This window comes from Neomonachus schauinslandi, chromosome 2 (genome assembly GCF_002201575.2).
Source record: "Neomonachus schauinslandi chromosome 2, ASM220157v2, whole genome shotgun sequence".
Classification (NCBI taxonomy): Eukaryota; Metazoa; Chordata; class Mammalia; order Carnivora; family Phocidae; genus Neomonachus; species Neomonachus schauinslandi.
Genome location: NC_058404.1, coordinates 166,753,985 through 166,763,122, shown reverse-complemented (window position 1 = coordinate 166,763,122; position 9,138 = coordinate 166,753,985).

Sequence of the window (9,138 nt, the reverse complement as noted above, 5' to 3'; positions counted from 1 at the left end):
AAAGGACAGAATTTATGTATATACACACACACACATGTTTTTTAAAGATTTTACTTATTTATTTGAGAGAGAGAGCGAGCGAGTATGAGCAGGCAGTAGGGGCAGAGGGAGAGGGAGAAGCGCTCCCTGCTAAGCAGGGAGCCTGTTACAAGACTCCATCCCAGGACCCTAGGATCATGGCCTGAGCCTAACGCAGACGCTTAACTGACTGAACCACCCAGGCACCTAGGACAGAATTTATATTTGAGACGACTAAGAAAACCCTAAAACGATTTGATGAACCTGAAAATAATTGACTTAGGTTTCCTACTCCCATGAGAAGGGGGCTTGAAGGAAAGATTTAAGTAAAAGCTGTATTAAAGATGTAGATTATATAGAGCTATTAAAGTAAGAATAGCATATTGGAATGTATGGCCTATGAGATTTCTGTATGCTCCAAAATATTTTAGTAGGGTAAACCATGATCCAATTGGTATGTAAGGGAAAAAAAGAAAGAACAGATTGAAGTTGGGTCAGGAGTAGATCAGCGTAAGCTGGATTTTTTTTCAGAAAGAATAAAGAGAAGGACCCTCTAAGCCCAGGAAATAGCTTGCACAAAATATGCAGCCAGGAAAGGAAAAAACATACATATGGAATTCTGAACGACTCCCGTGTAGCTAAGAGTAGAATATGTTTCAAAAAACTAGCAGAAATTGAATCTGGAAAGAGAGAGAGGTGAAATGAAGTACCTTGTAGACTATGCATTGAATTTAAACTTTTATTGTAAGCAATGGGGAGCCCCTTAAACTTCATGAATGTGTAAGAGACTAGCAGATTGTGTTTTAGGAAAGAGGTAGAATGGGTGAGGATTGTATTATAGAAGCAAAGATCCAGATGCAGAAAGACTCTAGGCTCATTTTTTTTTCCCCTGCCCCAGCCCTAGTATCAGACATTTCATTAATGGCTGATAGTTTTTATTATTTTTTTAATAAAGAATGGACATTAGGTTTTATCAGATACTCCCTGCATCTTTTATAGTATGGTTTTCCATTTTAGTCTGTTGGCGAATCACAGTGATTGATTTTTGAATGTTAAATATACCTTGCATTGCTGAGACAAACCTGACTTGGGCACAGTTTTTCTTGGTGATGGTCTTTCAACCAGAAGCACCTGAACACTTGACTGTGAAGTATTTGACAAATGCTCCTTCCCCCGGGACTGGCTGTAGCATTAGATGAAAGTTCTGAGTTTGATAAAATAAAAGACAAGTCTTTTGGTGGCTTCTTTCAAGGCATGTCCAGTATTTTCACGGTAAGCATTTTTTCCGCAGAGCTGCCACAAGCATTTCCACTGAATATTTAATTGGCCATAAGGCAATTTTTCCATAAAAAATAACGACAACCACAACAAAAAAACTGGTTGAAGTTTGGTTTCATTTCTCTATTAGCACAGTACTCCCATTTTATATTACAGAAATCTTAGCCCTCATAATGGTTTGTATAGTGGCAAAGAGTGTTGAACTCACATTTTCCATAGACCTTTGGAACATTCATCAATGGACATGTGACAATATGCCAAAACCAAACAACGGCATTGAAGGCTTTCACAGTGCAATACAAAATTCAGTTCCATAATTGCAACTTAGCATTTGGAAACTGATACCTCTCTTAAAGAAGGAAGAAATTTGAGCAAAAAAAAGTGTGATGCTGAATGAGGAGATAAATTAGCAAGCAAAAAAAATGTGTAATACTATGAATGAAAGACTTTGAAGACAAGTGCTTAGTTACAATCCCCAAAAATAAAATTGGTTATTTGCACAGCATTGACATGAATCCACACACATTTTAAGTATATTCAAATAGTTCATATTTCACAAGAGTCTTCTTAATTTTGTTATTCCTTTTTTGTGTTTCATTATGTCTTTTTTAGAGAATGCCTTTTTATTTTTGATGATTTTATCTTTTATAGCAAAATTGCCTTGTGGCCAATTAGTTATGTGGTGAAAATGCTTACAAGCAGAACTACCTAAAATGTGTGAGTTGACCACTTTATCATTATGAAAAGATCTTCTTTATCCATGGTAATATTCTTTGTTCTGATATCGCTTTGATATTATTAGCACCATTCTAACTTTCTTTTGATTAGTGGTCAAATGGTATGTATTTTCTACTTTTTACTTTTAACCTATCCAAGTCTTTGTTTTAAGTTTATTTCTTTAAAAAAAAAAACAGATTGGGGCACCTGGGTGGCTCAGTCATTAAGTGTCTGCCTTCGGCTCAGTTCATGATCTCAGGGTCCTGGGATCGAGCCCCGCATCGGGCTCCCTGCTCAGCGGGAAGCCTGCTTCTCCCTTTCCCACTCCCCCTGCTTGTGTTCCCTCTCTCGTTATGTCTCCCTCTGACAAATAAATAAATAAAATCTTTAAAAAAAAAAGATTGAGGTATGACTGATATAGAAAAACTGCACATATTTAATGTATACAGTTTAAGTTTGGGCCTATGCATACACCCATGAAACCATCATCACAATCAAGGAAATAAACATTACCATTACCTCCAAAGTTTCTTCCCTGTCCCCTACTTTTTTGTGTGGTTAGAACAGTTAACATGAGATCTACCCTCTTAACAAATTTTTTAAGTGTATAGTACAGTTTGTTAACATAATAGACTGTATGTTATCCAGTAAATCTCTAGAACCTATTTATCTTGCATTACTGAAACCTTATATACATTAAACAACAAATTGCCATCTTCTCCTATCCCCAGCCTTTGGCATGCAACAAAGTATTGTCTGCTACTCTTAGTTTGGCTATTTTTAGATAACCCATATAAAGTAGAATCATGCAATATTTGCCTTTTATGACTGGCTTATCTTTTTTAGCATCATGTGCCCCAGGTTCGTCCATGTCATTGCATAGGCAGAAGGCTCAATGCTATTCAATCATATGTATATATCACATTTTTAATCCATTCAACTGTTGATGGATATTTAAGTTGTTTCCATATTTTGGAGTATTATAAATGGTGCTGCAATGAACATGGGACTCCAGATATCTCTTTGAGATTTTGATTTACATTCTTTTGGATATATATCCAGAAGTGAGATTGCTGGATCATATGGTAGTTTTATATTTTAATTTTTTGAAGAATTGCCATGCTGTTTTCCATAGTGGCTGCATTTTTTTTTATATTCACGCCAACTGTGTCCAAAGGTTCCAATTTCTTCACATTCTCACTAACATTTGTTATGTTTGTTTGTGGATAATAGCCATCCTAACTGGTGTAACATGATGTCTCATTGTGGTTTTGATATGTATTTTCCTCATGATTAGTGATATTGAGCATACTTTCATGTTGGCCATTTCTGTGTCTTCTTTAGAGAAATGTCTATTCAAATCCATTGCCCATTATTTAATTGAGTTGTTATTTTATTATTGAGTTGTAGGCATTCTTGATATAGTTTGGGTATTAGCCTCTTACCAGCCATATGGTTTGCAAATATTTCCCCCCGTTCTGTAGGTTGCCTTTTCATTCTGTTGATTATTTCATTTGCTATTTAAAGTTTTGGGTTTGATGTAGTCCTGCTTGTTTATTTTCTGTTGCTGCATGTGCTCCAAGAAATCGTCACCAAACCAATGTCAAGAAACTTTTCCCATATGTTTTCTTCTAGGAGTTTTACAATTTCCAGTTTCACATTTATGTCTTTAATCTCTTTGGAGTTGAGTTTTGTGTCCAATTTCATTGCTTTGCATATGGATATCCAGCTTTCCCGGCATCATTTATTGAAGAGACTATCCTTTCCCCATTGTGTATTCTTGGTTCCCTTGTCAAAGATCAGTTGGCTGTGTGATGTATGCATTTTTTTTTTTTTAGGCTCTTTATTCTGTTCTCTTTGTCTACATATCTGTCTTTATGCCAGTTCTATACTGTCTTAATTACCAGAGTTTTGTATTATATTTTGAAATTGGGAGGTGTGATGCCTCCAGGTTTGTTCTTTCTCTGATTGCTCTGGCTATTTGGAATCTTTGTAGTTTAATATGAATTTCAGAATTGTTTTTTTCTGTTTCTGTAAAAAATGCCCTTGTGATTTTGATGGGGATAGCATTGAATCTGTAAATTGCTTTGGGTTGTGTGGACATTTTAACAATATTAAGTCTTCCAATTCATTAACATGAGATGGCTTCCCATTTATTTTTGTCTTCTTTAATTTCTTTCATCAGTGTTTTATAGTTTAAAATGTATGTCTTTTACATGCTTGGTTAAGTTTATTTCAAGTTATAATATTATGAATGGGATTGTTTTCTTAATTTCCCTTTTTGGATAGTTCTTTGTTAATGTAAAGAAATGCAACTAATTTTTATATTTTAATATTATATCCTGCAACTTTACTGAATTCATTTATTAGTTCTAATAGTTTGTGGAGTCTTTAGGGTTTTCTGCATATAAAATGCGGCCATCTGCAAACAGATAATTTCCTTTTTACTTTAAAATTTGAATGCCTTTTATTTCTTTTTTTTGCCTAGTTGCTTTTGCTAGGACTTCCAGTATTGTATTTAGAAGTGGTGAGAGTAGGCATCTTTGTCTTGTTTCTGATCTTAGAAAAAAACCTTTCAGTTTTCACCATTGATTATGATGTTAGCTTTGGGCTTATCATATATGGCCTTTATTATGTTCAGGTAAATTCTTTCTTTTTTTTTTAAGATTTTATTTCTTTATTTGACAGAGAGACACAGCGAGAGAGGAACACAAGCAAGGGGAGTGGGAGAGGGAGAAGCAGGCTTCCCGCTGAGCAGGGAGCCCGATGTTGGGCTCGATCCCAGGATCCCGGGATCAGGACCTGAGCTGAAGGCAGATGCCCAACGACTGAACCACCCAGGTGCCCCCAGGTAAATTCTTTCTATACCTAGTTTGTTGAGAGTTTTTATTATGAAAGGGTGTAGAATTTTGTCAAATGCTTTTTCCTGTATCTATTGAGATGATCACAATTTTCACCCTCTATTTTGCTATTGTCTGTTTTGATTATTTCTTCTCTAATCTTTATTATTTCCTTCCATCTGCTAACTTTATGCTTGATTTATTCTTCTTTTTCTAGTTCTTTGAGGTGTAAAGTTAGGTTGTTTATTTGAGACCTTTCTTCTTTTCTAATGTAGGCATTCATGGCTATAAACTTCCTTCTTAGAACTGTTTTTGTTGCATCCCGTTTAGGTTGGTATGTTGTTTTCATTTTCATTTGTCTCAAGATATTTTCTGATTTTCTATTTCTTCTGTGACCTCTTTGTTATTCAGGAGGGTGTTGCTTAATGCCCACGTATTTGTGTATGTTCCTTCTGTTATTATTTCTAGTTCTAATCCATTATGGTTAGAAAAGATACTTGATATGTTTTCAACCGTCTTAAATCTGTTAAGACATGTATTGTCACCTAACAAAATACAGGGTATTTTCCATTTTGGACATTGTAGTTTTCATCCCTAAACAATTGGTTCGAGTTGTTTTTTTTTTTTTTATATTGTCCATGTTTCTACTTAACATCTTTAATCTTTCCTTTAGCTTCTTGAACATATGGAATATAAGTATAATAACTGCTTAAATTTCCTTGTCTAAGTTTATCACTCATGTTAGATCTGGTTCTCTTTCAGTTGATTGATTTTTCTCCTTATTATGGTTCATATTTTCCTGCTTATTTGTATTCCTGATAATATTTATTTGACTTTAACATCATGAATTTTACCATCTTGTGTGCTGGATATTGCTATTTTCTAAAAATGTCCTTGAGAATTGTTCTGGGACATGGCTAAGCTACTTAGAAATAGTTTGCTCCCTTTGGGTCCTGCTCTCAAGCTTTCTAAGGTGGGACTAGAGCAGGGATTTTTCTAGAGTTAATTTCTCCTACTTGCAAAGCAAGAACCTTATTGTTAGTATTATAACCTTATTTCATGAATTATGATTTTTCTATCCTAGTTTTGGGAACAGGAACTATGTCTGTCCCTGTATGTGCCTCAGAGACCATTCCCTCTGATCCTTTCCGGGGGTTCTCAGTCTCAGGTAGTTTCCTTACATGTTTGTGCTGATCGATACTTAGCTGAATACTAAGGGGAACACTCTTCAGATCTTTTAAGTTCTCTATCTGTGATCTTGCAGCTCTGTGGAACCATGGCTTCCTTGGACTCCCAAATGTCTCTCCTCAACACAGAGAGACCATGGGTCTCTGCCTGAGTTCTTTTCCTTGTACTACATTGTAAGAACTTTCTCTAGGCATTAAGCTGGGATAATCATAGGGCTTGCTTTTCATTTCCCATTACTCAGAGATCACTGCCTTTTGTTGCCTAATGTACAGTGTCTTAAGAGTTATTGTTTCATATATTTTGTCCAGTTTTTTATTTGTTTAAGCCAGAAAGGTGAATCAGATCTCTCTGAGTCCATCTCAGCTAGATTTAAAGAATGGTTGGATCCTCAAAATACCACTTAATGAAATTTTACTACCCCAATTCTGTCTAATGCTGAGAAGTGAGTTGCTGTGGTTAGTGGAAAAGTAATACATTTTCTTCTGTCAGTGTTACAACCTATTTGTTTCCTACAAAAGCAGCTATTGAATTTTCAGAGACTTCTTCATTAAAAAGTCATTATCAGGGATTACTTATAGCCATGTCAAGCATAAAACTTAATAGAAAAACATGTTATGTTCATGGAATCAAGTTCAAATTCCTCAGCCAATAAAAATAAAAAGATTTTATTTGGAAGTTTTATACAAATTAAAACTTAATATCTTTCTTAATGCTTTATCTGTCATTCCTCTTTTCTGAACTATGCAATAGGAAGAAGTTAATACAACTTTCTACTAGCCTGATATAGATGCCCTCAAAACTCCACTAGTTTATTTCAGTATGCTGTATGTATATGTTCTTTTTTTGTGTCATGTCAATTACATGAAAACATTTGTAAGCCCTTACATGAAAAGTGAGTCTAAATCTTGAATAACCCTTTGCTGTAAGTAGCAACTGTAGAGATAGGGATTAACATGACTGAGCTCATGAGTGTTGGGGGGGGCACCCAGAAAGTTTGTGTGTGCATGCATGTGTGTTTTAATTTTAGAGTTTATAATAAAAGCAAAAGTAAGGTCTGATTTGATTCACAAAGGAGATAATTTTATGGTCATTATTACTGGATACCTTGTGGCATACTGATTGCAGAAATGGCTTCAATTTTCTATCTTTCCTTATATCTACACCCTTTCTAATATGATTGGGCTTGGTGGTGGTTTATTTCACATTATTATTATAGCAATTGCTAACTGATGCACATCTGTTGTAATGCATTAGAGAAAGAATGTGATCATGAATGGATCCCTCCACACTCAAATATGAGCTCATACAGATGTTGGAAATATCTGCTGAGGTGGGTTTCATGACTCCTAAGCAAAGATGTTGCCTTACCTTTTGCATCAGGCAGGAGTAAATGTTGGTCAGATTAGGTTATTAGTTCATGACTTAGGTCTCCATAGACAAGGTAGGCATTGCAGGAGCATTACAATTTGACAAGCTTTCATTCATAATTTTAGCCAGATATTTAAATATATACAATAAGATGGGCAAAAGCATTCCTAGGGGAAAGTAGAAGATGATTATATTATTTGTTTCTTAAAGAAAATATAATACAGTCTGCAAGGGCAATGGGGGCATTTAGATTTTTAATGTAAGCGGGCTTTTGAATCAGTCATTTAGTTGTAATGAGAGACTGGAGAACTTGATTTGAAGCTACATTTCCATAGCAGGCTCGGTGTTTTAAATTAGAATTTAGGTTTATTTGGGGTCATTTGGGGTTTGATATACTTAGAGGAGGAGTTAAAGTCACCACTCATACAGCTAACCTTAACTAGATAGTCCCTACAAAAACTGAAGTAGAATAAGAGAGCACTCTTACAGGAAGAATAAGAGGGATTGGGCAATTGATTAAATGAGAAATGCTCAGTGGGTCTTCACACTTTTGGAATGACCACACAATCTCCTGATACAGAGATATGATGATCTGTTAAGGGTGAGAATGGATGAGTATTGATTTAAATATTTCTTTAAAGTCAAATTCTCCCAAATCTGCCTACCATGGTTTATATCATATATTTGTATTCATTATAGGAAGGTTCATTCTGGGCTACATAATATGCCATCAATATTAGCCAACACAATTAATTTGCCATTCCTTTAAATTAAAACAAAGACTTTGTTTTTGAAAGCCACAAAAACGGGCGCCTGGGTGGCTCAGTTGGTTGAGCGACTGCCTTCGGCTCAGGTCATGATCCCAGGGTCCTGGGATCGAGTCCCACATCGGGCTCCCTGCTCTGCGGGGAGCCTGCTTCTCCCTCTCCCACTCCCCCTGCTTGTGTTCCCTCTCTCGCTGTGTCTCTCTCTGTCAAATAAATAAAAAAAATCTTTAAAAAAAAAAAAAAAAAAAAAAAAAAAAAAAAAAAAAAGAAAGCCACAAAAACCAGGTAATAAAATTTGAGGAATTTATATCAGCACTGAGATTTTTCAGAAGATTTTTTAGATAAGTATCATAAAAATGCAGATGTAAGAACATATAATGAGATTTAGGGGATTTCAATTTAAATAACAGAAACTAAAGCATTGTCTCTTGTTGGTAATTTAATAAAGAAAGTTTTCCTGGGATCATAAACTATGAAATTATAGCTTTGGAGGCTTCTCAGTGACAACTAACACTGAGATTAAATAAGAGCTTTAGAATTAAACATAACGATATACTTTATTGAAGGTTATCTTTGCAAATAATAGCTATAATACTAAATCAGTGTATTATGAAATTTTTACCACTAGAAGTTAAGAAGAAAAGTTTAGGGGCAAACCGAATTGATAATTTAAGATTATAGACTAAAGAAATTATTGATAATATTTCTTTTGTAACTGATAAAACTATTTGTACCATATAATGACACATTTACTCTTCATACACAGATTTTAAAATAGAATTTAAACTTATGTGATAATTAAAGTAAGTCCTAAATAATTTCTATGAAGATAGGGACCTTGTAGGTCTTATCCACGGGTGTATCCTCAGTGCCCAGCATAGAACCTGGAACATAGAACCTGAAAACAGTTTTCGTTGTATTTCAATTTAAAATGGAAGCTGCTATGCTGCAGTTATACACAA